The 24,613-nt window shown below is 43.1% G+C and overlaps 1 long non-coding RNA gene across 2 annotated transcripts; it reads right to left on the bottom strand.

Annotated features, from left to right (window-relative positions):
- Nucleotides 1–5,216: 5,216 nt before the first annotated feature.
- Nucleotides 5,217–16,491, bottom strand: LOC128325327 (uncharacterized). Of its 2 annotated transcripts, XR_008307383.1 has the most exons (5): nt 16,370–16,491; nt 12,526–12,728; nt 8,621–8,689; nt 6,788–6,831; nt 5,217–5,495 (listed from the first exon to the last, which is right to left on the bottom strand). It is a non-coding gene; the product is annotated as an uncharacterized LOC128325327 (long non-coding RNA). The 2 variants fall into 2 exon arrangements; XR_008307384.1 differs by lacking the exon at nt 6,788–6,831.
- Nucleotides 16,492–24,613: the final 8,122 nt, after the last annotated feature.

Raw genomic sequence — 24,613 nt, 5'->3', positions numbered from 1 at the left:
AAATTACTCAAAGTAGCCCCATTGAAATTAAAGGACATGTTAGGCAATGACTGAGTTCATATATACAGGATAACCACAGTTATAGCTGGCCGAGGTTGTAACTGCAGTATGCCTGAAGGCATGAAACCGTGGTTAGGGGGCAAAAGCTAACTCCGGTTTGCCTCACCAAACTCCAGTTAGAACCTTCGGTTATCTCTAGGTTTTGCTGCCGACAACTGAGGGTTTGCCATTGAAGCGTTACACCTGAAGACTCAGCTATAACTTCAGTTTTGTGCCTATTGCAAACTCCAGTCACAGAGGCAGCAGTTGTGCCTTGGCAGCTTGGCAGTAGGGAGGGGCTCCCTGCTCCTTCAACTGGAATTTCGCTAGCCAAGGTTTGGAGAACATCTGCAGCACAATTTGGAGTTAAGAATTGAAACCTTGGCCATGCTTAACTCCAGTTAACATGTACATCTGAACTGCCTAAGTGCAATGGGATTACTTTGAATAATTTTCATCATCAGGTCAACCACTGTCTCTTACACCAACTGAAAAAAGAAATAACAGAATATGCTAAAATCTTTGCTATTGCTGGTGATGCAGGGAGAAATAGATTAGTGTCAAAGCACATACTTTGCATTTTTAGGGTCCCAGATTCAATTCCCAGCATCCCCATATAAAGAACATTTTCTTTTTTTTCCCTGTTTCTGTTATTATTTTATGTTGGTTTATGTTTTTAATTTGCTGTTATACTGAATTGATGCTTTTAATAGCTATCTTAGGTATTCCATTGGTTATAGAAAAGTAAGCAATTAAATAAATAATAGATAGATCAAAGACTTGACAGTACAAGGTAGCTTCCTATGAGATGCTAGGGTGTCAAGTCAAGATCCTCTTGATATGATGTGTGGATCGTATCAAGGGGATATGATCCTCCTTTTGTGTGGATGCATCTTTATTGTTTTATACCTTTTATCTGGGGTGAAGGGAATGGAAGATGAGTTTTGAATGACTCCAGACCAGACATGAACATGCAGTATATGAACTAATAATCCGTGAACTGAAGCAAGGTAGGTAGCAGCTTCTGACAGGCACACGTTTTGCAACATACACCCAGTGTCCTTCCTCAAGCACAATGATATTTTGGGCACTTGAGATTTGTAACCACGCCTGTATTCCCTTAGAAATGCTAATACACAGGTACGAATTTGGCACAAAGGAGATTCTAAGAGGAGACGCATGTGAATGGGTAATGGAAAAGGAAATGTCTTTCTTTTTTTCCTTTCCAGTCATTAAGACTGGAGGAAAATGCTTATAGTAATTAGGTAAGATTGATTTACAGGCCGAACACCACACACAATTTGTGTAGTCTGGGGTCAGGCGGGCAGCTGCAGAAACCGCTCAGCTAATTATGAGAATTCACTGTTCGTTAATAGAATCTCTCTCCACAAACAGCAGCTGTGTGTTTGCTCACGCAGATTATTAATTCTGGCCTTGCCTCAGCTGTAAGTTTCTGCTGTGTCGAAAGGAATCCTCTGATAGAAGTGTCAGTTATCACCCAAGCTATGCCAAGAGTGAAGGAAAAGAAAGGAAAAATATCTTCTAATCACAGGTGTATAAAGAATTTTGTGTGTGTGTGCATATACCTCTCTTTCAGCTTCTCACTCCCAAACAATTAAATGCCAATTTTGGAACTCATTAATCTGTAGGCAACCTAGCGAGATCTAATTTATACCTGTCAGGAGCAATAGGCAGTAGCTAATAGGAAAGTAATTGCAATATAAGTCTGTTTTCCCACTTGGTACCATACTTGCTTTTAATGATAACCCTTTGATAATGTAGTATCAGTACATTACTAGAGATCTTCAGATAGTACATAGGTAGATACCATGTCCTGTTCAATAAGCTATTTGCAAAATGTCTATTGATGGGAAACTGTATAATCATGTTTTACTGTGAAATGAGGATATTGGTGTATGGATTCTTCATGGGAAAGACTGTACTTGGTCATTAATGATAAATGAAAATAATTTTCCGGTGGGGGTGGTGGGGGTGGAATTCCTATACATAAAAAGTTCTGAAATTAAGGTTGTGCTCTATAAATATAATCTCATCAAATGCTGTATGAATATATCCATTAATCACTAAAAGCCTAATCACACATGGCTGGCAAAGTACATCTAATCAATGTGCAATTGGGTAACAGGACAGCACTTGTCTCCAGGTTATGTGTGTAAAGTGTAACTGACTCACACATGTCTGATGTACGTCGGCCTGATAACACATTACCTCCTCCCCACCCTTTGATTTTGATCATGAAGCATCATACATTATTGAGCATTTGTGTTTTGGATCCCACCCACACAAGGCTGTGTGCAGGTAACTCAGGCCTGGCCCACTGTCCCTTTGCCTGTTGACTATACTAACTATACCAACAGCTGAATAGGGCTTAAGATAGGGCTTAATCCATTAGAAATAACAGCTGACATACCGAGCATCAGTACATCAGCCTAGTAATATTGCATGCATGCAAGTTGCACAAATGCAAAAGACATGACACAAGCATAAGCCCATTAGAAATGGGCTTACTCCTGAGTAGCATGACCCAGAAAATATTTGCATTTATGCAACTTGTGTGCACACAGCTTTACTAGGCTGATTACCATGTGCAGTATGTTATTTATTTTTATTTATTTATTTGATTTCTATACTGCTTTTCCAAAAATGACTCAGGGCAGTTTACACAGAGAAATAATAAATAGATAAGATGGATCCCTGTCCCCAGAGGGCTCACAGTCTAAAAAGAAACACAAGATAGACACCAGGAACAGTCACTGGAGGTATTGTGCTGGGGGTGGATAGAGCCAGTTACTCTCCCCCTGCTCAATAAAGAGAATCACCACATTAAAATGTGCCTCTTTGCCAAGGTAGCAGGGTTAACCTGTTAGCCACTAAGGCTAATGATTTATATGTGTGTTGGTGAATAGAAAAGGAATGGTATAAACATTAAAATGAGTGCAATCCAGACAATGTCTGCATGCTTTTTGTGAAATCCATGAGACTTTGACAGTGTCAGGAACTTAGACTTTATTTTTCATGTTCAATAACTGACAACATGGACAATAATGTTTCCTTTGTTTGTGGTTTTCTGTTAAAATGTTTGCTAATGTTAAGATGGTTTTGGAAATAAAGCAAATAATGCTGTTGATTGACAGGGATGGGTTAGGGTTGCAACTCAAATGTTCATGCATTCGCCATCTTGGATTGGGGTGGATGGCATCATTACAAACTACACCATTGAGGTGTCCCTGTGTGTCACTCACTACAACTGTACCAAATTTGGTTCAAATCAGTTAGGCAGTCGTCAAGTTAGTGCCCTTGCACCTCAAAAGTTCACACATTGACCATCTTGGATCAGGGTGGATAACATCTTCACAAACTACACCATTGGGGCATCCCTATGTGTCCATGCAGCTATAGCAAATTTGGTTCAAATTGGTTAGACTGTCCACAAGTTAGTGCACTCGCGGCTCAAAGGTTTATGTGTCAGCCATTTTGAATTGGGTCAGATGACATCATCACAATCTATGCCGTTGAGATGTCCCTATTTGTCCCTACAGCTGTAGCAAATTTGGTACTAATTGATAAAGCAGTTCACAAGTTAGCTCACTCACGCCTCAAAAGTTTATGGTTCCGCCATCTTGAATCAGGGTGGGTGACATCATCACAAGCTACACCACTGAGGTGTCCCTGTGTGTCAATCACTACAAATGTACCTAATTTGGTTAAAATCAGTTAGGCTGTCCACAAGTTAGTGCACTTGCCCCGCAAACATTCACATGTCTGCCATCTTGGATTGGGGTAGGTGACATCATCACAAACTACACCATTGAGGTGGCCCTATGTGTCCCTACTGCTGCAGCAAATTTGGTTCAAATAGGTTAAGCGGTTCACAAGTTAGCCGACTTGCACCTCAAAAGTTTATGCATCCGCCATCTTGAATTAGTATGGATGACATCATCACAAACTATGCCATTGAGGTGTCCTTGTGTGTCACTCACTGCAACTGTCCTCAATTTGGTTTAAATGGGTTAGACAGTCCATAAATTAGGTGGCTTGCGCCTCAGACGTTCACGCGACCATGGATCATGGTGGATGACATCATCACAGACTCCGCCACTGATGTGTCCCTGTGTGTCCCTACAGCTGTACCCGATTTGGTTCATATTGCTGCAGGTATTGTGAAGTTGATCGGGGGGGCGGGACACACGGATACACACACACACAGAAAGCCGGGTGATCTCATAAGCCTACTGGAAAATAGGCTAAAAAGGGGCAGGAAAGGAATAGACTAGTTAGAGTTGTGAGGTTTAGAGTGATATTAGAGAAATGTTACAAAGCAGAATCACAAATATCTATCATATTTTTATACCGCCTGATATGTTCATCTCTAGGGAATATTGATTGATTGATTGATTGATTGATTGATTGATTGTCCAAAGATCCCAGGAGCAACACCATAGGAACATAGGAAGCTGCCATATACTGAGTCGACCATAGGTCCACCTAGCTCAGTACTGTCTGCACAGATTGGCGGCAGCTTCTCCAAGGTTGCAGGCAGGAATCTCTCTCAGCCCTATCTTGGAGATGCCAGGGAGGGAACTTGGAACCTAGATGCTCTTCCCAGAGCGGCTCCATCCCCTAAGGGGAATATCATACAGTGCTCCCACATCTAGTCTCCCATTCATATGCAACCAGGGCAGACCCTGCTTAGCTAAGTGTACATGTCATGCTTGCTTGCCAGACCAGCTCTCCTCCCGTAGGTCAGCCATCAAGAGAAGGAGCCTGGGATGGAAAGAGCTCAGGAGCTAGATGCATGTTTTCTTACCTCTGTAGGTAACAGCAACAGAGGGGTGATCCAATTTTAGCTGTTTTCCCCTCCCTCCTTAAAGGACTATTCACTTGCAGGAATGTGTCTCTGCCCTCCGTCTTTTAAGGATCACTCACCACTCCACTGCTGCTGGGCTGTGGAGGAAAGAAGACATACAACTAGTTCCTGAGTTGTCTGCATCCCCACAGGGCTCCTTCCACTGTCAGACCATCACGGGGATTGTCAGCCAGTCTCTTGTGTAAGCGCTGCTGTTCTTGACTGAAGTTGATAATAACATTATTCCTCTGTTCAGCATCCATTTTGTGGTTCGACCTCTACCCTGAAATAACCTGACATGACTCAAGAGTATTTTTCCCCCAGCATGTGATTTTTATTTATTATTGTTGTTTGTATACTGGGTAACCAAGTTTCTACTTGCTACACAATGGGGAACATTCTAATATTTTAATGATATTCTCAGATATAAATTATGTAGTATTTCTTTTACCAAAAAAAAAAAAATTAAGTAAAGCAACACTTTGAAGTAATTGCTGTGCGGCAAGCGGCTGCATCAGTTGCATATTCGTTTTTCGCCAATGTCTGCAATTATCCACTCAGCCTGTACCCATTAATATTATTTTTCTTCCTAAAATGGAAGTATTTAAAGCCATTAGAAAATAATCCAAAGAATTCTATTTGCTGAATAAATTTTAATTTGCATGGCACCAGGAATTTTTTTTTTATTAATGGGAAATAAATTATTACAGTCTTATGGAAGGCGACAAGTTAATAGCTTTATGGAGAGTAATGGAGAGAAAATGATCTTGAAAAGGTCAGGTATCCTGTCTCACAGTGTCTTTATGCACAATTAAAACAAGTCAAGAAAGTGGCTATATAATCAGAACCATGAATATGCATTATATCTTAATGAGTGTGAATATAGAGATGGGTTAGGCTAGAGTCATGATGGGGTGGTGACATAAAAATGGTAATGTGTGATGTAGTATTTAACTACATTTAACTACATGTTTCTGTTTCCTATAAGGTGATTAACTCTTGCTTGCCTAGATTCTCAGATTTCCAGTGCTATATTAAATAAGCTCTTTTGCTTAATAAGGGCATGGCCACACAGGATTGTCTTGGAGTTCTGATTTACCACGTATCCCTACAACATCACAGTGTCCAGATAGTAAGAACTTCATATACATAAGATACAATTACAAATATGGCATCCAAACTTTTGGTGCAGCGGCGCACTGTAGCTGGACACTCCTCTAGTTCACAGAAAGTCTTGCACTCACCCAAGTGATCGTTCCACTGCTAGAAGGATTCCTTGCATGATTGCAAATGTTGGTACACAGGAACATAGGAAGCTGCCTTATACTGAGTCAGACCATTGGTATCAGGCTCAGGATTGTCTATACCAGGGATTCTCAACATTGGGTCCCCAACCGTTATTGGACCAACTCCCATAATCCCCAGCCCCAGTGGCCTTTGGTTGGGGATTATGGGAGTTGAAGTCCAATAACATATGGGGACCCAACGTTGAGAGTAACTGGTCTACACAGACTGGCAGTGGCTTCTCCAAGGTTATAGGCCTTATCTGGAGATGCCAGGGAGGAAACTCCACCCCCAAGGGAGCAGCTCCATCCCCTAAGGGGAATATCTAACAATGATCACAGGTAGTCTTCCATTCAAATGCAAACCAAGATGGACCCTGCTTAGCAAAGGGACCATTCATGCTTGCTACCACCAGACCAGCTCTCCTCCCATCTGCTCCTTCTGCTCACAGAAGAAGCTTCTAGTGATGGCACTGGTCTTGAAGCCTCCCAAACAATGTTATATGAGTGGCTTATACCAATTGATTCAAATAGCACAGCAATCACACAACACTGATGCTCCCATCCGGTATAGCCAAAACAGAGAAGGTTGACTCACATATGCATGTTCATCCTTTGATAACTAGAGAGTCAAGTGGTGACCTGTTTGTGTGCGGGGAGGAAATACAAGTCAAACAGAACTTTCATATCATCTGAAACACAAAGCTCCTCACTGGAGTCAGTTCACACATACAGACAGAAGTAGTGTTGAATAATCATGGTATGTATGCTTGTGTCACTTCAGGGAGAGACTGTGTGATTTAAGGGAGAGACTGTTTTGGCATTTCTGTTAGTTGTGTTTATTTGCAGGTGTTATTTATATATGCTTTAAAGTTTTGGTTATGAAAATGCAAAACAGGGGTGGAACTGTAATAGAGCAGACAAGTTCAAAGAACCCGCTGTGCCCTGAATTGGAGAGCTGTGGAGCATCCGGAAGAGCCACTGACTCTCTCACCACCACCACCTCCCTTGGCAGCTGGCCCAATTCTGAGCCACCTCCTTCCATTGGCTGGACTCGTCCTTCCATCGGCCAGACTCCCAGCCAATGGAAGAAGAGTGCACACACGGCCCATTGCCATGGAGTGAGAGGAAAGGGTTAAATCTCCCACCTCCATTAGTATCTACAGGTGAGAACATAAGAACAGCCCTGCTGGATCAGGCCCAAGGCCCACCTAGTCCAGCATCCTGTTTCACACAGTGGCCCACCAGATGCCTCTGGGAAGCCCACAGGCAAGAGGTATGTGCATGCCCTCTCTTTTGCTGTTGCTCCCCTGCAACTGGTATTGAGAGGCATGATGCCTCTGATGACTTTGTGAGGCCTAACTTAGGATTCCATCTACCAGAACAGTAAAATGTATGAGCTTGTGGAACAGGGCATCTTGATTGTGGAACAGGGCATCTTGATTCTTGATCGTGGCACCTCAGTTATGGAACTCCCACCCTCCCAATCACTGTTCCCTCTAAGGCATGCACACATGCATGCGCTCACAAGTTTTTGGATGCCCGCTCAGTTCATTTTAGATCCCGCTTAGGTTTTATCAGGAAAGCTCCACTCTGAATGCATGTGTTCGCACACTGCCTTGATACTGCTGCCCAAAACAAAACTCATTCCGCATAGAGATGAAAAAAATTAGAGGGACCACTGCTCCCAATACAAGCTTGCCTAGGACCATTGTAACAATATCTGTGTTAAAACATTTTTTTAAAGTTTAAGCAGACATCGAGGTCATTCACACAATCAAGAACTGTGTTCTATCCAGGTTTGGGAGCTATGTGTGTGCTCCCAGTTTTTGGTTGTGTGGAAACAAGGTTAGAGGAAAACCTTGGTAGAAGTGATTGTGTGGAAACAAGCTAGGAAGAAAAGCTACCAAGGGTTTCCTCTTACCTAACTTCTACACAATCACTTCTACCCAGGTTTTCCTCCTACCTTGCTTTCACACAAATGAAAATTGGAAGCACACACAGCTCCCAAACATGGGTAGAACACATTTTTTGACTGTGTGAATGACTTCCTCGAGGGCAGTCATAGTTGTACAACTGCTTCTTGGCATGTGTTAATACTTTATCATGTCCCCCCACCCCCATTTAATTGTTTATTATGTATATAGATGATTGCTGGATCAGGATTGTGGCTGAGCCTCACAGAGCTGGTTGTGAGATCACGGATTTCCTGAGCAATCCTGGTCAAATCACTGTGGTTAGATAACTCGTGGTTATCTATTCTGGTTAAATGAAGTTTAACTACCACAGTTTGACCAGGATTGCCCGGGAAATCCACGTTCTCACAACCAGCTCCATGGAGCTCACCAATCCTGGTTAAGTTGTTAACTAAGATCATTCACCATGATTGTGAGAACACAGCCCAAGAATTACTGTGGTATAAATAACTTACCAAGAAGTTAACTTGCATCCTTCAGTGGTCACTTTCCTCCTGGTGATGGCTGCCTCGATGGAAGCAATTCTGCTAAGACATGTTATTCAGTCATTGTGACTGTTTTCCATTTTAATTGAAAAGCAATATGAGCATTCAGATTCAGTGGTCATTTAATAAAAGATAATGATTGTTGAACAATGATTCAGATTAGCTAATGGTAATTTAAAAGGTTTTTAATGCTGTTCACAATATTGCTTATTTGGAGGATGCTATTAGAAGGTCCTCATTAATGATTTGACTCTACACATTGTTAGGAAAATAATAAATTTTGCAGAAAATAACATATCTTCTTGATTTTCTGTGCCACTTTGTATATGCAGATCTATGTTGGTCCAAATTATTTCTGTAGCTTTATATTGTAGCTGTAGAATTATTTCTGTATATTGTCCATAGTTTGTCCTAGAAACAGAGGGACCCCGAACAAAAAAAAATCTTCTGGTACCTTAAAGACTAACAAATTTATAGTCACATCTGTTTTCAAGGATTAGACTAGTAATTTGTGAAATTTCTACCTCCAGGGGATCCCTTTCACACTAACTTGTCTGTCAAGGAACCTTCCAGATCTGCAAAGGAACACAAGAAGCTGCCTTATACTGAGTCACACCATTGGTCCATCTAGCTCAGTACTGTCTGAACTGCCTGGCAGTGACCCTCTAAGTTTTCAGACAAGAATCTTTCTTAGCCCTACCTGGAGATGCTTGGGACCTTCTGCATACAAAGCAGATGCTCTAATAGTGAGCCGTGACCCCATTACCACAAATGTGCATGTTTCAGAGAATTCTAAGGATGATGGAATATTCTGAAAGCTCAGAATTCCCAGTTTATTAAGAGTGATGGTCTTGTCTGTTGATATTTGCCTTATGTGAACCATTTTTGGAAAGGTGATAGAGAAATTGAATTTTTTATTATTATTATTTATTTACACAGTCAGACAGGTGTTATTGACTGGTTTGTTTTATCCAGACATCGAGTCCTTCCCAAGGACCTGTTGTTGTTGTTGTTGTTGTTGTTGTTGTTGTTACAAATTGAAATTGAAAGGCTGTGGCAGAAGAAGACCAAAATAATCCCAGTCGTAACTGGCACCCTAGGTGCAATTCCAAAACAACTTGAAGAGCACCTCAACACCACAGGGGCCACAGAAATCACCATCAGCCAATTACAAAAAGCAACTTTACTGGGAATAGCCTATATTTTGCGATGATATCTATAATAATGACAATAATATTGATAACAAAATTCTGCCATCCCAGGTCCTTGGGAAGGACTCAATGTCTGGATAAAACAAACCAGTCAATAACACCTGTCTGACTGTGTAAACAAGAAATAATAACCACTCTGCCAGGCACTACCTTGATGAGGTGAAGGGAATCGTGAGCTTTGAGGATGCAGAGGGCTATGTTGGAGGGTCACCCAAACCAGACAGGCCTCTGCTGAGAAGTCAGACTAAATGTGCCTAATCCCATAACCATGGTGAGAACAAGAAAAACAAATTCTATACCGGATCAGTTGTCGCCCGGGTCAACAAGGGCTGCATCGAGTGCTAGAGTACCTGGACACTTGTCAAAAAATGGGTTACAGGACTCAGGATCTTCAGCTGAGCAACCAGAGCTGCAGACTGTAAAGCTACCGAAGAACAAATTCAACTTCGAAAGTATACAGTAGCAGAAAATCGAGAAATTATTATTTGTTACCTTCAGATTGAAATTGCATGGCTCTGGAAAAAGAAAACAATAGTGGTGCCAATAGTTGTTGGTGCCCTTGGTGCAGTACCAAAAGAACTTGAACACCATCATGACACCTTGGGTATCAATAAAATTACAACATATCAACTACAGAAGGCCACACTACTCAGGACAGCACAAATACTACGATGCTATCTTTAATTTTTCTTTAGTTATCATAGACCCTTGGAAATGGCCCGATAATTAAAGTACCAAATCCAGTCAATAACAACTGGTAGACTGTGTATAAATATTATAACAATAACAACAGGGAGTACCTCCTAAAACGCACCTAACACCACTCACCTGCCACATGCCCCATGGCTACAGAAAAAATGGATAGTAGTAAACAAAATTGTGGGAGAGATTTTCAGGTGAACCATTATATTGAGATGAGTCATGCATAGCACCACCATTTGGCAAACTACAAATTAAAACTGCTTCCCATCTCAGTCCTACTACACTACCAATAAGCTCAATAAATTTCTCCTCACTTCCTCTAACTCTTTTCTAGCTTAGACATGCCTTTCTATTCTCATCCCATTAGCTAGCCTCATCTTGATGTCAGTTTCATCTTGTGTCAAATCAAATGGCATAGCTGTAACAGAGCCACAAATATGAGGTGAAAGGTGGCTTCAAAGAGTTGGAGCATGATCTGAAATTTATTTTATTTTGAAAAAAATGATATACCCTCTTTCTCCCTTAGGGCCCAAAGCCGTTTACAACAAGGAAGAAGACAGTAAAAGTCCAGTTTGAAACAAGAATCAAAATTAAACAATAACAATTCAGCAGCAAAGCTAAAAACAGTGACCAGCTGAAGTGATCACTTCATATAGGTTTTGGTGAAGTGTGAACTACCTTTAAAAGCCATGTCTTTACCATATGCCTAAAGGTAAATTCTATGGATCCAAGGCATCCATTAAAAAAGGTGTTCCAAAGAACCAGTGCCACCACCAAAATGGACCTGCTTCTTGTGGATGCCTGCTGAACCTCTGGCAAGCCTGGCATCTTAAGTAGGGCCCAGATGATTACCTAAGCATACAGGGACATTTTTCCAGGAGAAGGTGGTCCTTCAAATATCAGCCACTTAGGTTTTTAAAGGTAAGAAATCAGATATAGTTAATGCTGATAAGCAACTGAAGCTAGAAAAATGCTGATCGTTGCACAGAACTACTTCTTTCCTATTGTGGCAATAGTTCCCCAAAAATCCCATGCAAACACAAAGGCAAAATCTCACCAAATACAAAACTATTTGTAACTACAGCAAATGTCTAGAAACAAGAAGCAAACACAAATCAAGCCAATCATAAGCACCCTTTCTCCTGGTGGGGTATCAATCAGATTGCAAGGACACAGGAGATCCATCTGGTTGCTTCATGAAGGACCCATGTGATGAGGGCCTCAGTATATCATGCAAGGTTTCTAGAGCCGCATTTGTACATGACACGAAACTGGATGTCCCTCCACCTCTGGTATCGCAAGCTATACATCTGAAAGCAGGCAACTACAGTTTCAACAAAAAAAATTGACCCGTGGTTTTCTTCCCTGAACAGAGAATTGTACCTTTGGTTTGCATCAGGTTCCTCTGCATGTACCTCTGGTTTAGTGGTGCCAGCATTACGTCCGAATGTTGGCACCACAGTTAGCCTTTTCCCCAACAGGAGCTGAGGAAAGAAGCTCCTCCCTCGCTCCGGCTGCTATTGGCTATGCAGGCTGTCTTTCATTAAAGAAGGAAGCCTGCACAGCCAGCTCCCCCACCAAAGGACAATCGCCAATATGTCTGAATGCAGATAGGAGAGCGAGTGGAGGGGGGTTCCACATTACATCCGAAGGTGACCAGTACTTTAAGTGTTTTTCCAGACAATTGAATAATAGCTATGTTGAGATAACATTTCAAGATGATAAAATGACTGACATGATGAGGAAAATTATTCAGAGTAGTCCCACTGAAATCAAAAGGACAAATTAGGTTTTTAAATTTCAATGGGATTACTTTGAGTAATTTTCCTACTGTCAGCCAACATTAGCAGTGCTCTGGTGGTACTTGGTTGTTTTTCTGTTGCCTAACATATAGTCCACTGAAATCTGTTTTGTACAGATGTTTGAATTATATTTGTGCCTTGGTGTAGTACATGTGCTTACCTTCACCATCCGTGGGGAAGGAGTCTTACAATTCATAGTAAAAAGAAAACTTTGAATTCCTCTCTCACATGCTGCTGGTTTTGAAATTAGCTGTGATTTCTCAGGAGAAAGATCCAATTGTCACTGTTGATAGCTCAAAGAAAATCTCTGCTCAGTATCCAGCCATGGTTTCGAGGGGAAAAGAATTGTAAACAAAATGTGGGCTGTGTGAAGAATAAGAAAGGACACAGTGGTGAAAAAAATTGTAATGCAGTTTTAAAAACAATCAATAAATTCCCTTCATCTTGAGTCATGTGTTGAATTGCAATCACTCTATCCTAGACAGATATAGATCAGAAGCCAAAGATCTTCAGTTACTGCTAGGGAGCTGGGCCACATGTCCCTACATGTTCAGGTTCCTAAGGGGAGCTGTGACTCAGTCATATGCAGGGCCAAGCTTGAAAAAGAGCAATTCAGGATGCAGGAGGAAACTATAGAGCCCATGTGATGGCTGAGAAGCCAGATATCCCATTTCATGAGGGGAGGACATGTTTGAACATGAATATACAGGAGATCCTCATTATGCATGGTTTCACGGATTGTGGTTTCCTGTATTCATGGATGGTCTTAGGGACCCAGTTTCGTTATTGGCAGCATGAAATAGAGGCGAATCGCACCTCTCTGCATTTCTTGAGTGGCTGGAAATGACATCTGATGTCATTTCCAGCCACCATTATGAAGCACAGAGCCATTTTGTGACTCTTTTAAATAATTTTAAAAATTAAGTGAAAAATCAGAAGATTGGAGGGGCATTCCTAGAGAGCTGGAAACCTGGAGAGCAGGGTACTATGAGTTACTGCTCTTATTTCTGCTCCCCCTGCCTTTTTTGTGTTTTCTTCAGCGTAAGGAACTTAACACCTGGCTTCCTATAGGGTAGGGGTAAGGGTTTTTTATTCACAGTTTCCATTTCCGTGCTAATTGGCGGGAGCGTAACCCCTGCAAATAAAGAGGGCTTTCCTGTATTAAACTGCCTTATACCCAAAGAGACTTTTTGTCACTCTAGCCCACTGTTGTCTAATCTGATTGGTTCCCCAAGGACTCAGACAGTGTTATGTCTTAGTCCCTCTCTGCTAATGGAGATCGTTTTGGCTGGAGACAAACCTGAAGCCTTCTTCATCAAAGCAGGTGCTCTGACTTTTAGCTGTGACCTTTCCCCATCTGAGACAGGTAAGAGTGAGGTGGGGCGGGGGGACTGAGCTTGATAGAGACACGATCAACAGGCTATAACAATGAATTAGACTGTGTTCTTACAATCATGGCAACTGTGGTTAAAGTTAACCAGGACTGCTGAGTGCATGGAACCGGCTGTGAGAATTCAGGTTTCCAGGGCAATCCTGCTCAAACTGCTGTGATTAAACTAAATGTAACCAGGAGAGATCACCAGAATCAGATCCTGGTTATCTTCCCTGGAGCTTTCTCAGATGGGGCTTTTAGCTTGCATCTCTACTGGAAGGGAGGGTGGGCGTTCACATATTGGCCAACTTTACCCCCAAGTCCATGTGACATATCAGAGGGCACTCCATACACGATTTGGGTTTTCCCTGCATATTGGAACCTAGCCTGATTTATGTCTGGGGTTAAAAAATCCACTTTTGCATCAGAGTATCCGATATGCCCCAAACTCACAGTAAAGTCTCGCAGTTAATCTACGGTAAAGCCTGTTGTCTGGGAAAGCTCCTGGGTCTATGCAGTTTAACCACAATGGCACGACCAGGGAAATCTGCATTCTCCCAACCAGCTCAGTGGGGATCAGCAACCCTAGTTAGCTCCTTAACCAGGATTGCCGTGATTGTGAGAACACAGCCTTAGAGAGCAGGCACTAAGTGCAGGAATCAGGAAGGCCAGCCCAGGCAACAGCCAGCAAGGCATCCCTGTGGTCATTCAGACAAGTGGTTATCATGCATCTAAAAGAAGAACTACATGTCATTTTAAAAAAAATTCACAAGTCTGCTGTTGAAAATGGCAGCACCATTGAAAACGGCAGCATCATTGCCAAGTTCTCCTGGCTTCCTCGCCATAATACATATTACAATGTTAACATTAGACAGTGAGGCGCTTCACACGTTTAGTGTGAAGTGCTGGGAGGGATACTGTGGGGAGAGTGGGCTTAGCCCACTCTCCCCGCGCACGAGCAAAGTGCTCACCCTGGGCGGCCAAATCAGCCACCCACACGACTACCGGCTCCTTTACAGAGCCAGTAGGGGTGGCAGGGATCGGGGGCCACCCTGCACCCGGAGTCCCAACATGCCCCACACGAGTGTGCAAGGCATGCTGGTGAGACCCCCGAGGCCAGGAGGCTTGATGGAGCCTCCTGATCGGGGATCTCCTCATGAGTCACCATGGTGCAGTGACGCACCGCGGAGTCTCACGACACGAAATGCTACGCTAACCTGGGTTAAGTGGAGGGGTTTTTAGGCAGGCTAGCTGCCAGAGAACCACCGGGCTCACCTGCAAGCCCAGTGGTTCTCACGGCTGCATGAAAGCGGGCTGGGCTGCACTAGCTCACTTTTGCACAGTCGTGTGAATAGCTTCTGAGTTTCTTCACTGCTGCCAGTCAGCCAATGGGGTGGCGCATTTTCAGTAGCAGCCCCTTACTCCTTCTTGTGCGCAATGCCACCATCAAAAAGAGTGGAGATCTGAGCTGTTAAGGTTAGAGAGGAGATGCTCTTGAAGTAAGTGAAACAATCAGTGAATGCAGAGTTCCTAGCTGAGAGTTTCTTATTTCTTAAAAAATAAATCAAGGGAATAAGGAGGTGACGTGAGAGCGCTGACCATGAAGCAGGGGCCATTCTTTCATGAGCTAAGGTGAGGTGGTCACCTCAGGCAGCAGACTACCAGGAGGTCAGCAAATGCCCCCCACCATTGCTGCCATTGGAGCACTTCTGGGCCTCACAGGCTTTGTATGGGGTGCTTCTTTTCATGCTTCTTGCAAAGCTTGCAAGAAGCACGAAGAGCGAAAAGGAAGCTGCTGGCAACGTGCCATCCTCTCCACCCCATGTGCCAGTTTCAAGGCTTGCAAGAGTCTATTTTGAAAGGAGGCTGGCCCCTCTCAGGATTGTGAGGCAAGGCAGCATGTGGTACCACACCTCAGGTACCACAATACCTTGGAACAATCCCTGCCATGGAGAAATGGTTTGGGGGAGCGTAAGGAATAAAGCCTTTGACTCAGAACGAGCTCCCTTGAGGGGAAAGAGTGCTGAATCACCCCTACTGAGCTACCTGAGTGGGCTACCCTTTTTAAAAAAAACTTTTTTACTTTAGACCTTAGATAGATTAGAATGCTGCCACCAGACACTCTTATATCAGAGACTGGACAGCCTAGACTGGAGTGCCACAGCCTAGACTTCTCTCTTTATCTTGCTGTTGGGCAAATATAAAAACCTTCCATGTGTATGCCTACACATGGTGAGAAAGCAAGGTAACTAGCTTTAGTGGTCCTGTTGGAACTGTTTGCACTAGAGGCGCACTCTAGCCTTCCAGAGTAAATCAAACACTCTGTGAGGCTTTTTAGAAAATAAAATGATTTATTAAATTGTTTCAAAAATAATTGGCTTATGTTTCAGCTTTTTGGTTACAAGAGTATTTCAAAACTCCCAGTTCTTTCTTAGGTGGCACACTATGAAATCTTAGTTGCAAAGAAACAGATATCTGGAAATGCAAAGCACACACAGAAAGCAAAATAAATTCCTAACGCAAAGCCTGACTAAATAAACTTTTCCATATGCTAGATTCTCAAATCCAAAAAGCCCTGAAAACTTTCCTTTGAAAACTCACTTGAAAAGTTTCCTTTCCCTTGAAAACTCACCAAAACGCCTGATGAGAACCAAGCCTCCTGCAATCCTGTCTTGCAAGGATCTGCAGAGTCCTACTGCAAGAGCAAACTCCATGCTGGATTCCCTGCTTCTCCACACTCTCCTTCAACTTCCTCCTTCTTCATCCCAGAAGCCCCAGCAGCAGCCCTCATGTCCCACCCACCTGGTGGACTGATTGGTCAAGACCTGGGGGTCACCAGCCTATCAGCCAAGACAGGGGTTCACTTCCTATTAACTCTCTTGTGTCTGGTGAGGCTGGGTCACCACAGGGAGGCTGCTATGTTGCCACAGTACCTTAGAGAACAAATAATTCTGGAGGGATGTTCAGAGGGTCTCACCCGCATGCATATAATGTACATGTGGAGGGAGAAGTGGGACTATGCCTCCTGCTCACCCCCAAAGCTGATTCATCCCTTGTTCCACCCCAGTGTCTGCGTATTCCAAAGAGCATCAAAAAGGGACACCTACATGCACACAGTTATATGCGCGTAGGCTCTCCACAACAGTGGAAACCCTGCACAGCTTCACTAGCCCAGAGAGCCTACAAGCACATGGATGTACAGGCATACCTCCCACCACCACCACTTCTGACACTCCTCTGAACATACAGAGGGCAGGAGCCACCCGAGGGGAATGACCAGTAGGTGCAGTTCTGCTTTCACTCTTAAATGTTTGATATGTAGGCCGAGCATCTGAACAGCCTTTGTGGAGGTGGGTAAGGTAAGCTGTGCCATTGGAGTTGAGTCGGTGTCGACTCCTGACGACCACAGAGCCCTGTGGTTGTCTTTGGAAGTATACCGGAGGGGTTTACCATTGCCTTCCCCCCCATGCAGTGTGAGATTATGCCTTTCAGCATCTTCCTATATCACTGCTGCCTGATCTAGGTGTTTCCTATAGTCTGGGAAACATACCAGCAGGGATTCAAACCAGCAACCTCTGCTTGGTAGGCAAGCCACTTCCCCACTGTGCCTTTAGGTGGCTTCAGCATCGAGGTGGGGAGTGGGGTCAAAGTTAAGGACATGACACCACAGCAAAAGGAAACGGTCATCTGGGTGAGTCCTAAAAATAATAGAAATGCACACCAAGTTTAGCCCGAATTCAGAACTAGCACTGTATTGTATAACAGTGGATTACAGTGGGTGTGTTGAGCCAATATTCTGGGGAGTTTTAAGTCAGCTTCAGCCAAAATATAATGTATCTTTTGTTCATTATATCTTTTCCTTCCTTTAGCTAAATCATTTATATTCTTTTTTCTTTGCTAGGGGGCATATTAAAAAACCCAAGGTCTCTCAACGCATGTTTAAAATGAAAGTGTGATCCCTCCTCCAATGGCTACTTTAAAAATGGACAGCGAACTCTTTCTCTCAAACTCTTGGGCTGCCTGCATTCTGTTCCACAGGCAAGCTCCTCCGTTCTTGCAGAGAGCTTTATATTCTGATGTACTTCATATACTACAAAGGGTGCAGGCAGCCAGACCTCTGTGTGATAAAAATATTGTCTCACATGAAAACAGTTTAAGGCTATTCACACGACCAGGTGGGAGGGAGGGAGGGAGGGGGAAGGCTGCAGAGAATGTACCTTTCCCCCAGAAGATCGGGAGAATGCTGTTAGGAGTGCGGATCATGCTCCCAGACAATCCACACTGTTCCAAGCAGCAGCAGCACAGATCTCTGGAGGCCAGGACAATGTGTCCCGGCCTCCAGACCTCCCACACTGCACCACACAATGAGCAGAGAGCTGGTCTTGTGGAAGCAAGCATGACTTGTCCCTTTAGCTAAGCAGTGTCTCCTCTGGTTGCATATGAAAGGGAGCCTACATGTGAGCACTGTAAGATATTCCCCTCAGGGGATGGAGCTGCTCTGAAAAGAGTATCTAGGTTCCAAGTTCCCTCCCTGGCATCTCCAAGATCGGGCTGAGAGAGATTCTTGCCTGCAACCTTGGAGAATTCGCTGCCAGTCTGTGTAGACATTAGACAATACTGAGCTAGGTGGACCAATGGTCTGACTCAGTGAGGCGATTCTCACGATCGGCCAAAATTGGGCTAAGGCAGCCTAGCCCGATTTCAGCCGAGCGTGAGAACCACCAGGCGAGCCCAGTTTCTCTAAAGCAGGTGACCTGCTGAAATACCCCTCCCCTTAAATGGGTTTAGCAGAGCAAGCACTCTGCTAACCCCATTTTATTCGTGTATTGCTGCAGCATGTCTCCACGCCACGGCAACACAGAAGGAGACCCCCGCCGGAAGGCTGAAACAAGACTCCCAGCCCTGGGGGTCTCTCCAGGATGCCCCACACACTCACGTGGGGCATCCTGGACATTCTGGGGGCCATGCAGCCCCCGATCCCCACAGCCCCCACCAGCTTCTCATTTCAGCGAGTCTCACTAATCGTGAGACCTCATTTCGGCAAGTCTCACTAATCGTGAGACTCGCCTGAGTATATGGCAGCTTCCTATGTTCCACAGTGCATTGGGGGATACCCCTGTGTGATGGGCGCTCTAGGCACCCCTCTCTGTGTCTGCTTGGGCTGCCTGCAGCCTGAGCAAACACATGATCCCAGCTGTGGGGTTAAGGGCGCTTTAGGTGGGCTGGTAGTGCCAGGACCCCAACGCTTCACATGTGCAGCCTAACCCAGGCTGGGCTGCCCTAGGCTGGGTTCATCCGCACATGTGAACAGTCTTCCTTTCTCATTCTCTAATGTAGCTGTGCTTACAAATCCCTTTTCATATCAGGAAGAAGCGATTCAAAGAACCTACTGTGATTCATTATGAGTGCTAACGCTGCACAAAACACTCTCCTACTGAAAGATAATCTTTCCCTTAATATGGTTCAGTACAGTTTTAATGTATCACTCCCAAAGGCAAGGGATTGCGGTTGGTACTTTCTTTTGCTTACGTGACAAAATACCTCCATGTCTATGGAAATCATCTGCTTTTGGACACCTGGGGGAAAGCATCTAAATATTTCTCACAAAATGAAAAGAAAATATTGTTCAATTCTGACTTCTTAGCTTTTTGTCAGGGAAATGAATTGATAAAATAAGAGAATCCTGTGAAAACAAATGGTGTAGTCAATAAAAACAAATGTTTTAAGTTGAAGCATCAAGAAGGAAAGGCAATAGATATATTAGCATTTTACCGGGGGGTGGGGGGAGCGAGAACACCACAATTCTCTGGAGATCAATAGAAAGGGAGAGGCAGAACTACAGTACACATGTAAATTAACAGACAGCAGACCTTGTATGTAAAGAAATATCCGCAGGACATTTTAAATCATCTAGAATTTGGGTACACTCATTAACCCATGGGAGTTAGCCATCTGGCATGTAGTGTATGCTGGCCTAACTATTTTTTATTTCTGAATCAGGCTGCATCCAACAGTACACTTGCCATTCAGTATGTAGTGCATTCATTAATGTCATGTCTGCTGCTGGATGGAAACAGCGAAGAATAATATCTGGGGCAGGGAAAGAAGTCATCCTTAAAAATGTTATTAGAGTGTTGGTGACATTGACAGAAGACTACACAATAACCCCTTGCTCAAGCATACTTAAAGGGGAAAAGAATGTTTCCCCTTTAAACAATGAAGACAATCATATACCCTTTGCCTCTATATATGTGTAGATTGGGGGGGGGGTATCAAAATAAGAGTGGCCTGGATCATACAATATGATGAAACTCCTATACAAATGTAAATTTAATAGCAGCTTTCAGTTGGGCATGAATGAGACTGTATTTTGACTGGAAACTCATTATACAGTAGACATCAACAAAAATAAATTAACAAAAATAATATGACTCTTATAATAATAAAGATGGAGAACTGGTTGTTCATGATTCAATTCCACACTAAAGTAGTGTAAATCATTGCCATTTAAAATTTCATATGATACATGAAGCATCTAGGATTTTTCATGTAATGTAATTCAGAAAAATCACATGGGCTGGTATTTAGGAATATAATACTACTCCAAATCATCTTTATGAATGCATCCCTATATGCTTGTTGTTGCATCACATGCTAATAGAACATTACATATTTTATGCAGAACCCATGAAACTATTCATTGGAAACCATTCATTCATATCTCAAGAATGGAGGTCATTCCCCCATTTCACTTATCCTCTCCCCCGCCCTTCTTCTCCATCTCTTTTCTTTCTATCAGCCTAGAACCATCTTTCTTCTACATTGATATATGGAATCCATCTCTACCTAGTCTTTGAAGCTTATATGAGATAAGTAGCTCATACAGAATGCATTTCAGATTTAGGAGATGGGTTAGAATGATAGATAGTAGGCCACATCATCATCAAAAGGGTAGGAGTCATTCTACCCTGATTTGCATGTTTATGTGAACTTACGTTAATCCCTTCAGTTCTGGTTGCCCAAAGCAAGGTAGCCCAGCTTTTTTACCTTGCTCTTAACTAAGGTAGGAGGAGAGGATAACTCTCTTAACTTGCTTTTCTGTCCATGTGGATCAAGCTCTTTTAACTTGCTTTTCTGGTCATGTGTATAGTTCTGGCTACAGGGTCCATGGATGTGCCACTTTGCAAAGCACACTCCATGATCCTGTGTTTGGAGCAGCTTCAGTGGGGCTAGGTCCGCCTCCTGCTCCTTCATGGCCAGTTCAAGGGCAGCTGCTGACTGACATAATTATTCATGAGGCCTTCCATTCTACTGGCAGTGCAAAGCATGCTGGGAAGCCTTGCTAGGCCTTCAGAGAAATTTCCGTGCTTGAGGTTCCTGATTTCAGCAATGGATGCCTCGCCTGACTTACACATGTGTTTCCTGTTTTTGCTGACCAAAAGAGATCACGTGATGCTACTAAGGTAGGAACTCTTTAAACCTCACACCTATCCCCAACTGGTCATGTGAACAGACCTAATATATTATTATTGATAACCTGTACACTCTTTCCCTTTTTGCCTTAAAAGATCATAAAAAGGGAATCAAGAGGGAAGTAACAACACCGTCCCAACTCCATAAGTCAAGGCTGGAGTTCTTGGTCCTCCTAGAATGAGGTTTCCTGGAAAAAATATACTGCTCCCCCCGCCCCCCCAAAATATATATTGCTTCTGAGAAACTTTCTTGGAAGGTCACTAGATTAGCATTATGCTGAATGATCACCATTTGGGCAATTCCAAAATAACAAAATCAGGTATGTTACAATTTTTTCAATGATGGTAGCCATTAGCAAATTTTCAAGTTGATATTATATACTGTATACCCACTGGCAAAATAACATCTCCTACTAGAAGGCAGTATTTTTTTAATCAAACCCTTAAATATTATAGATAATGTCTGAAACATGCAAAATATGTTGGTAATGAAATCAGAACTTTTGTACATCGCTTCTGTTTCCATTTTGCTTCTGTTAGCAGCAGCTACACCTTAAGTGATTTGGTGAGGTTTTCCAGCTGATATAGTGAACCATTTATATTCCTAGAGTCACATTTTTTAACATAAGTGATGATTAGGTAGAAGATTATGTCAAAAGGTTTGACTTTCAGTTGTTATGAATATGTCAGGATCTTGGCTCCAGTATCAGTGGCCTTTGATTCTTAATCTGAGAATAACTGCAAGGAAGCATTAACAGAGAAAAAGGAGTAAGATATCACTTTTTTTTTTGTTCATCCATTAAAATATGTTGATCACTTAAATTTCAGCACTTGAGAATGAGAATAAATGTGCCAGGATGCCAAATGAAAACACCTAACTCCTTTGAAGGTTTTGGTTCTACCCAAAATCCATTTAATGTTGCACATTATTATCCAACTTTAATTGTTGCATGAATAGCCTTTTTCGGCCAACAGATGTTACCTATCTATCGTATTTTTATACTGCCTGATATATAAATCTCTAGGCGATGTACAAAATTTCAAATATTTAAAAGTCCCAAATAAAAATACATGACAATAAAAACAACAGAATAAAATAATTATTAAGACAAGTTTTTAAAATTATTAAAATTAATTCTAATTAAAATCCTGAGAAAATAGGTGAGTCTTGAGATTCTTCCTAAAAACAAACAGAGAAGGAGATGCAGGGAGGATATTCCAAAGCCCTGGAGCAGCCACAGAGAAAGCTGGGTCATGAGTTGCCACCAAACAAGCCAGTGGCAACTATAACCAGACTTCTCCAGAAGATCATAACAGGAGGCAAGAATTATGACAAAGGAGGCACTCTCTCAAACAGCCTGGACCTAAGCCATTAAGGGCTTTATAGGTAATAATCAGCATTTTGCATTTTACCCGGAAACCTATTGGCAGCCAGTGTAGTTCTTTTAAAACCAGTGTTATATGGTCCCTTCATGTTCTCCCAGAGACCAATCTGGCTGCCACATTCTGTATCAATTGTAGTTTCCAGACGACATACAAAGGCAGTCCAATGTAGAGCACATTACAGTAGTCAAGCCTGGAGGTTACCAGCATATGTACCACTCTTTTGAGGTCATCCAACACTAAAAATGGATGTAGCTGACATATAAGCAGAAGCTGATAAAAAGAGTTCCTTGCCACCACCTCAACCTGAGAAACCAGGGAGAGTTTTGGATCCAGGAGCACTCCCAAGCTATGTACCTGGTCTTTCAGGGGTAGTGTAACACCATCCAGATCTAAACCATCTCTCGGGTCCCAACCCCCCACATTCAGTACCTCCATCTTATTTGGATTCAACTTATCCCTCATCCAGCACATTACTGCTTCCAGGCAGGCATTTAGGGAAGATATGCCATTTCCTGGTGAGGTTGGCATAGAGAAGTAGATCTGGGTGTCATCAGCATATTGATAACACCCAGCACCAAACCTCCTGATGATCTCTCCCAGTGGTTTCATGTAGATGTTAAAAAGCATTGGAGACAGTATGGAGCCTTGTAGGACTCCACACTTCAGCTCCTTCTTAGCAGAATAGCAATCTCCAAGTGACACCATATGAAATCTACCAGAGACATAGGAATGGAACCACTGTAAAACAGTGCCACCCAATCCCACCTCCCTCAGGTGGTCCAGAAGGATACCATGGTCGATGGTATCGAAAGCTGCTGAGAGATCCAAAAGGATCAGCTGAGTCATACTCCCACTGTCGATAGCCAGGTGGAGATCATCCATCAGGCTGACCAAGGCAGTCTCAATCCCTTAGCCCACATGAAAGCCAGTTTGAAATGGGTCTAAATAATCTGCATCATCCAAAACTGCCTGGAGCTGAGAGGCCACCATCCGTTCAACCACCTTACCCAACCATGGAAGATTAGAAACAGGTCTGTAATTAGCTACTTCTGAGGGATCCAGTGTAGCTTTCTTCAGAAGTGGTCTAATAATAGCTTCCTTAAGACAAGGAGGCACCCTGCCCTCCCTCAGAGAAGCATTTATAATATTTACCGAACCCTCTCCGATAATATGATTATCAGATGAGATAAGCCAAGTTGGGCAAGGGTCAAGAGAACACGTTGAAGGGAGCACAATCCGAAGCAGTTTGTCCACTTCCTCAGGAGTCACAAATTGAAAATGATCCAATCTAATCTCATAAGAGGAATTACTTGACACCTCCTCAGTAGACTCTGCAGTAACAGCGGAATCCAGCTCGGCCCAAATCTGAGAGATTTTATCCGCAAAAAAGTCATTTAAAACATCACAGCGAGTGGGTGATGGTTCCAAATTTAAAAACAAGCAGGAGGGGGTACATACTAGCACCCTCACAATCCTAGACAACTCGGCTGGACGTGAATTTGCAGAAGCAATGTGGACAGAAAAGAAATGCTTCCTTGCTGCCCGCACTGCCAGACCATAGGTCTTCAAATGTGTGCTGTGTTCTGCCCGATCAGACTCGTGCCGAGTCTTCCTCCACTTGTGCTCTAATCGTCTACCTTGCCACTTAAGCTCCCATAACTCATCCAAATACCATGGGGCTGTCTTTAAAGCAAGTCATAGAGGATGCTTAGGAGCTATTTTGTCTACTGCTCTAGTGAGTTCATTATTCCATCTTTGTACCAGAGCATTGACAGAATCATTAGCAGAGCCAACCCTAAACCCTACCATGGCTTTTTGGAATCCTATTGGATCCAATAACCTCCATGGGCAGACCAATCTAACAGGTCTTTCACCCCTGCAGAGGTGGATGTGGCTGTAAGTACTACCTTAACCAGATGGTGATCCGACCATGACAATGGGGAGATGACAGGAGTCCCCACCGCACGGAACACCTCCCTGATCAGAGCAACAGACCCAATCAAGTGTGTAACCAACAT

Source organism: Hemicordylus capensis, chromosome 4 (assembly GCF_027244095.1).
Source record: "Hemicordylus capensis ecotype Gifberg chromosome 4, rHemCap1.1.pri, whole genome shotgun sequence".
In the NCBI taxonomy this organism is placed as follows: domain Eukaryota; kingdom Metazoa; phylum Chordata; class Lepidosauria; order Squamata; family Cordylidae; genus Hemicordylus; species Hemicordylus capensis.
Note: the sequence above shows the minus strand (reverse complement) of the source record. Positions and strands in the feature narration are given on the sequence as shown.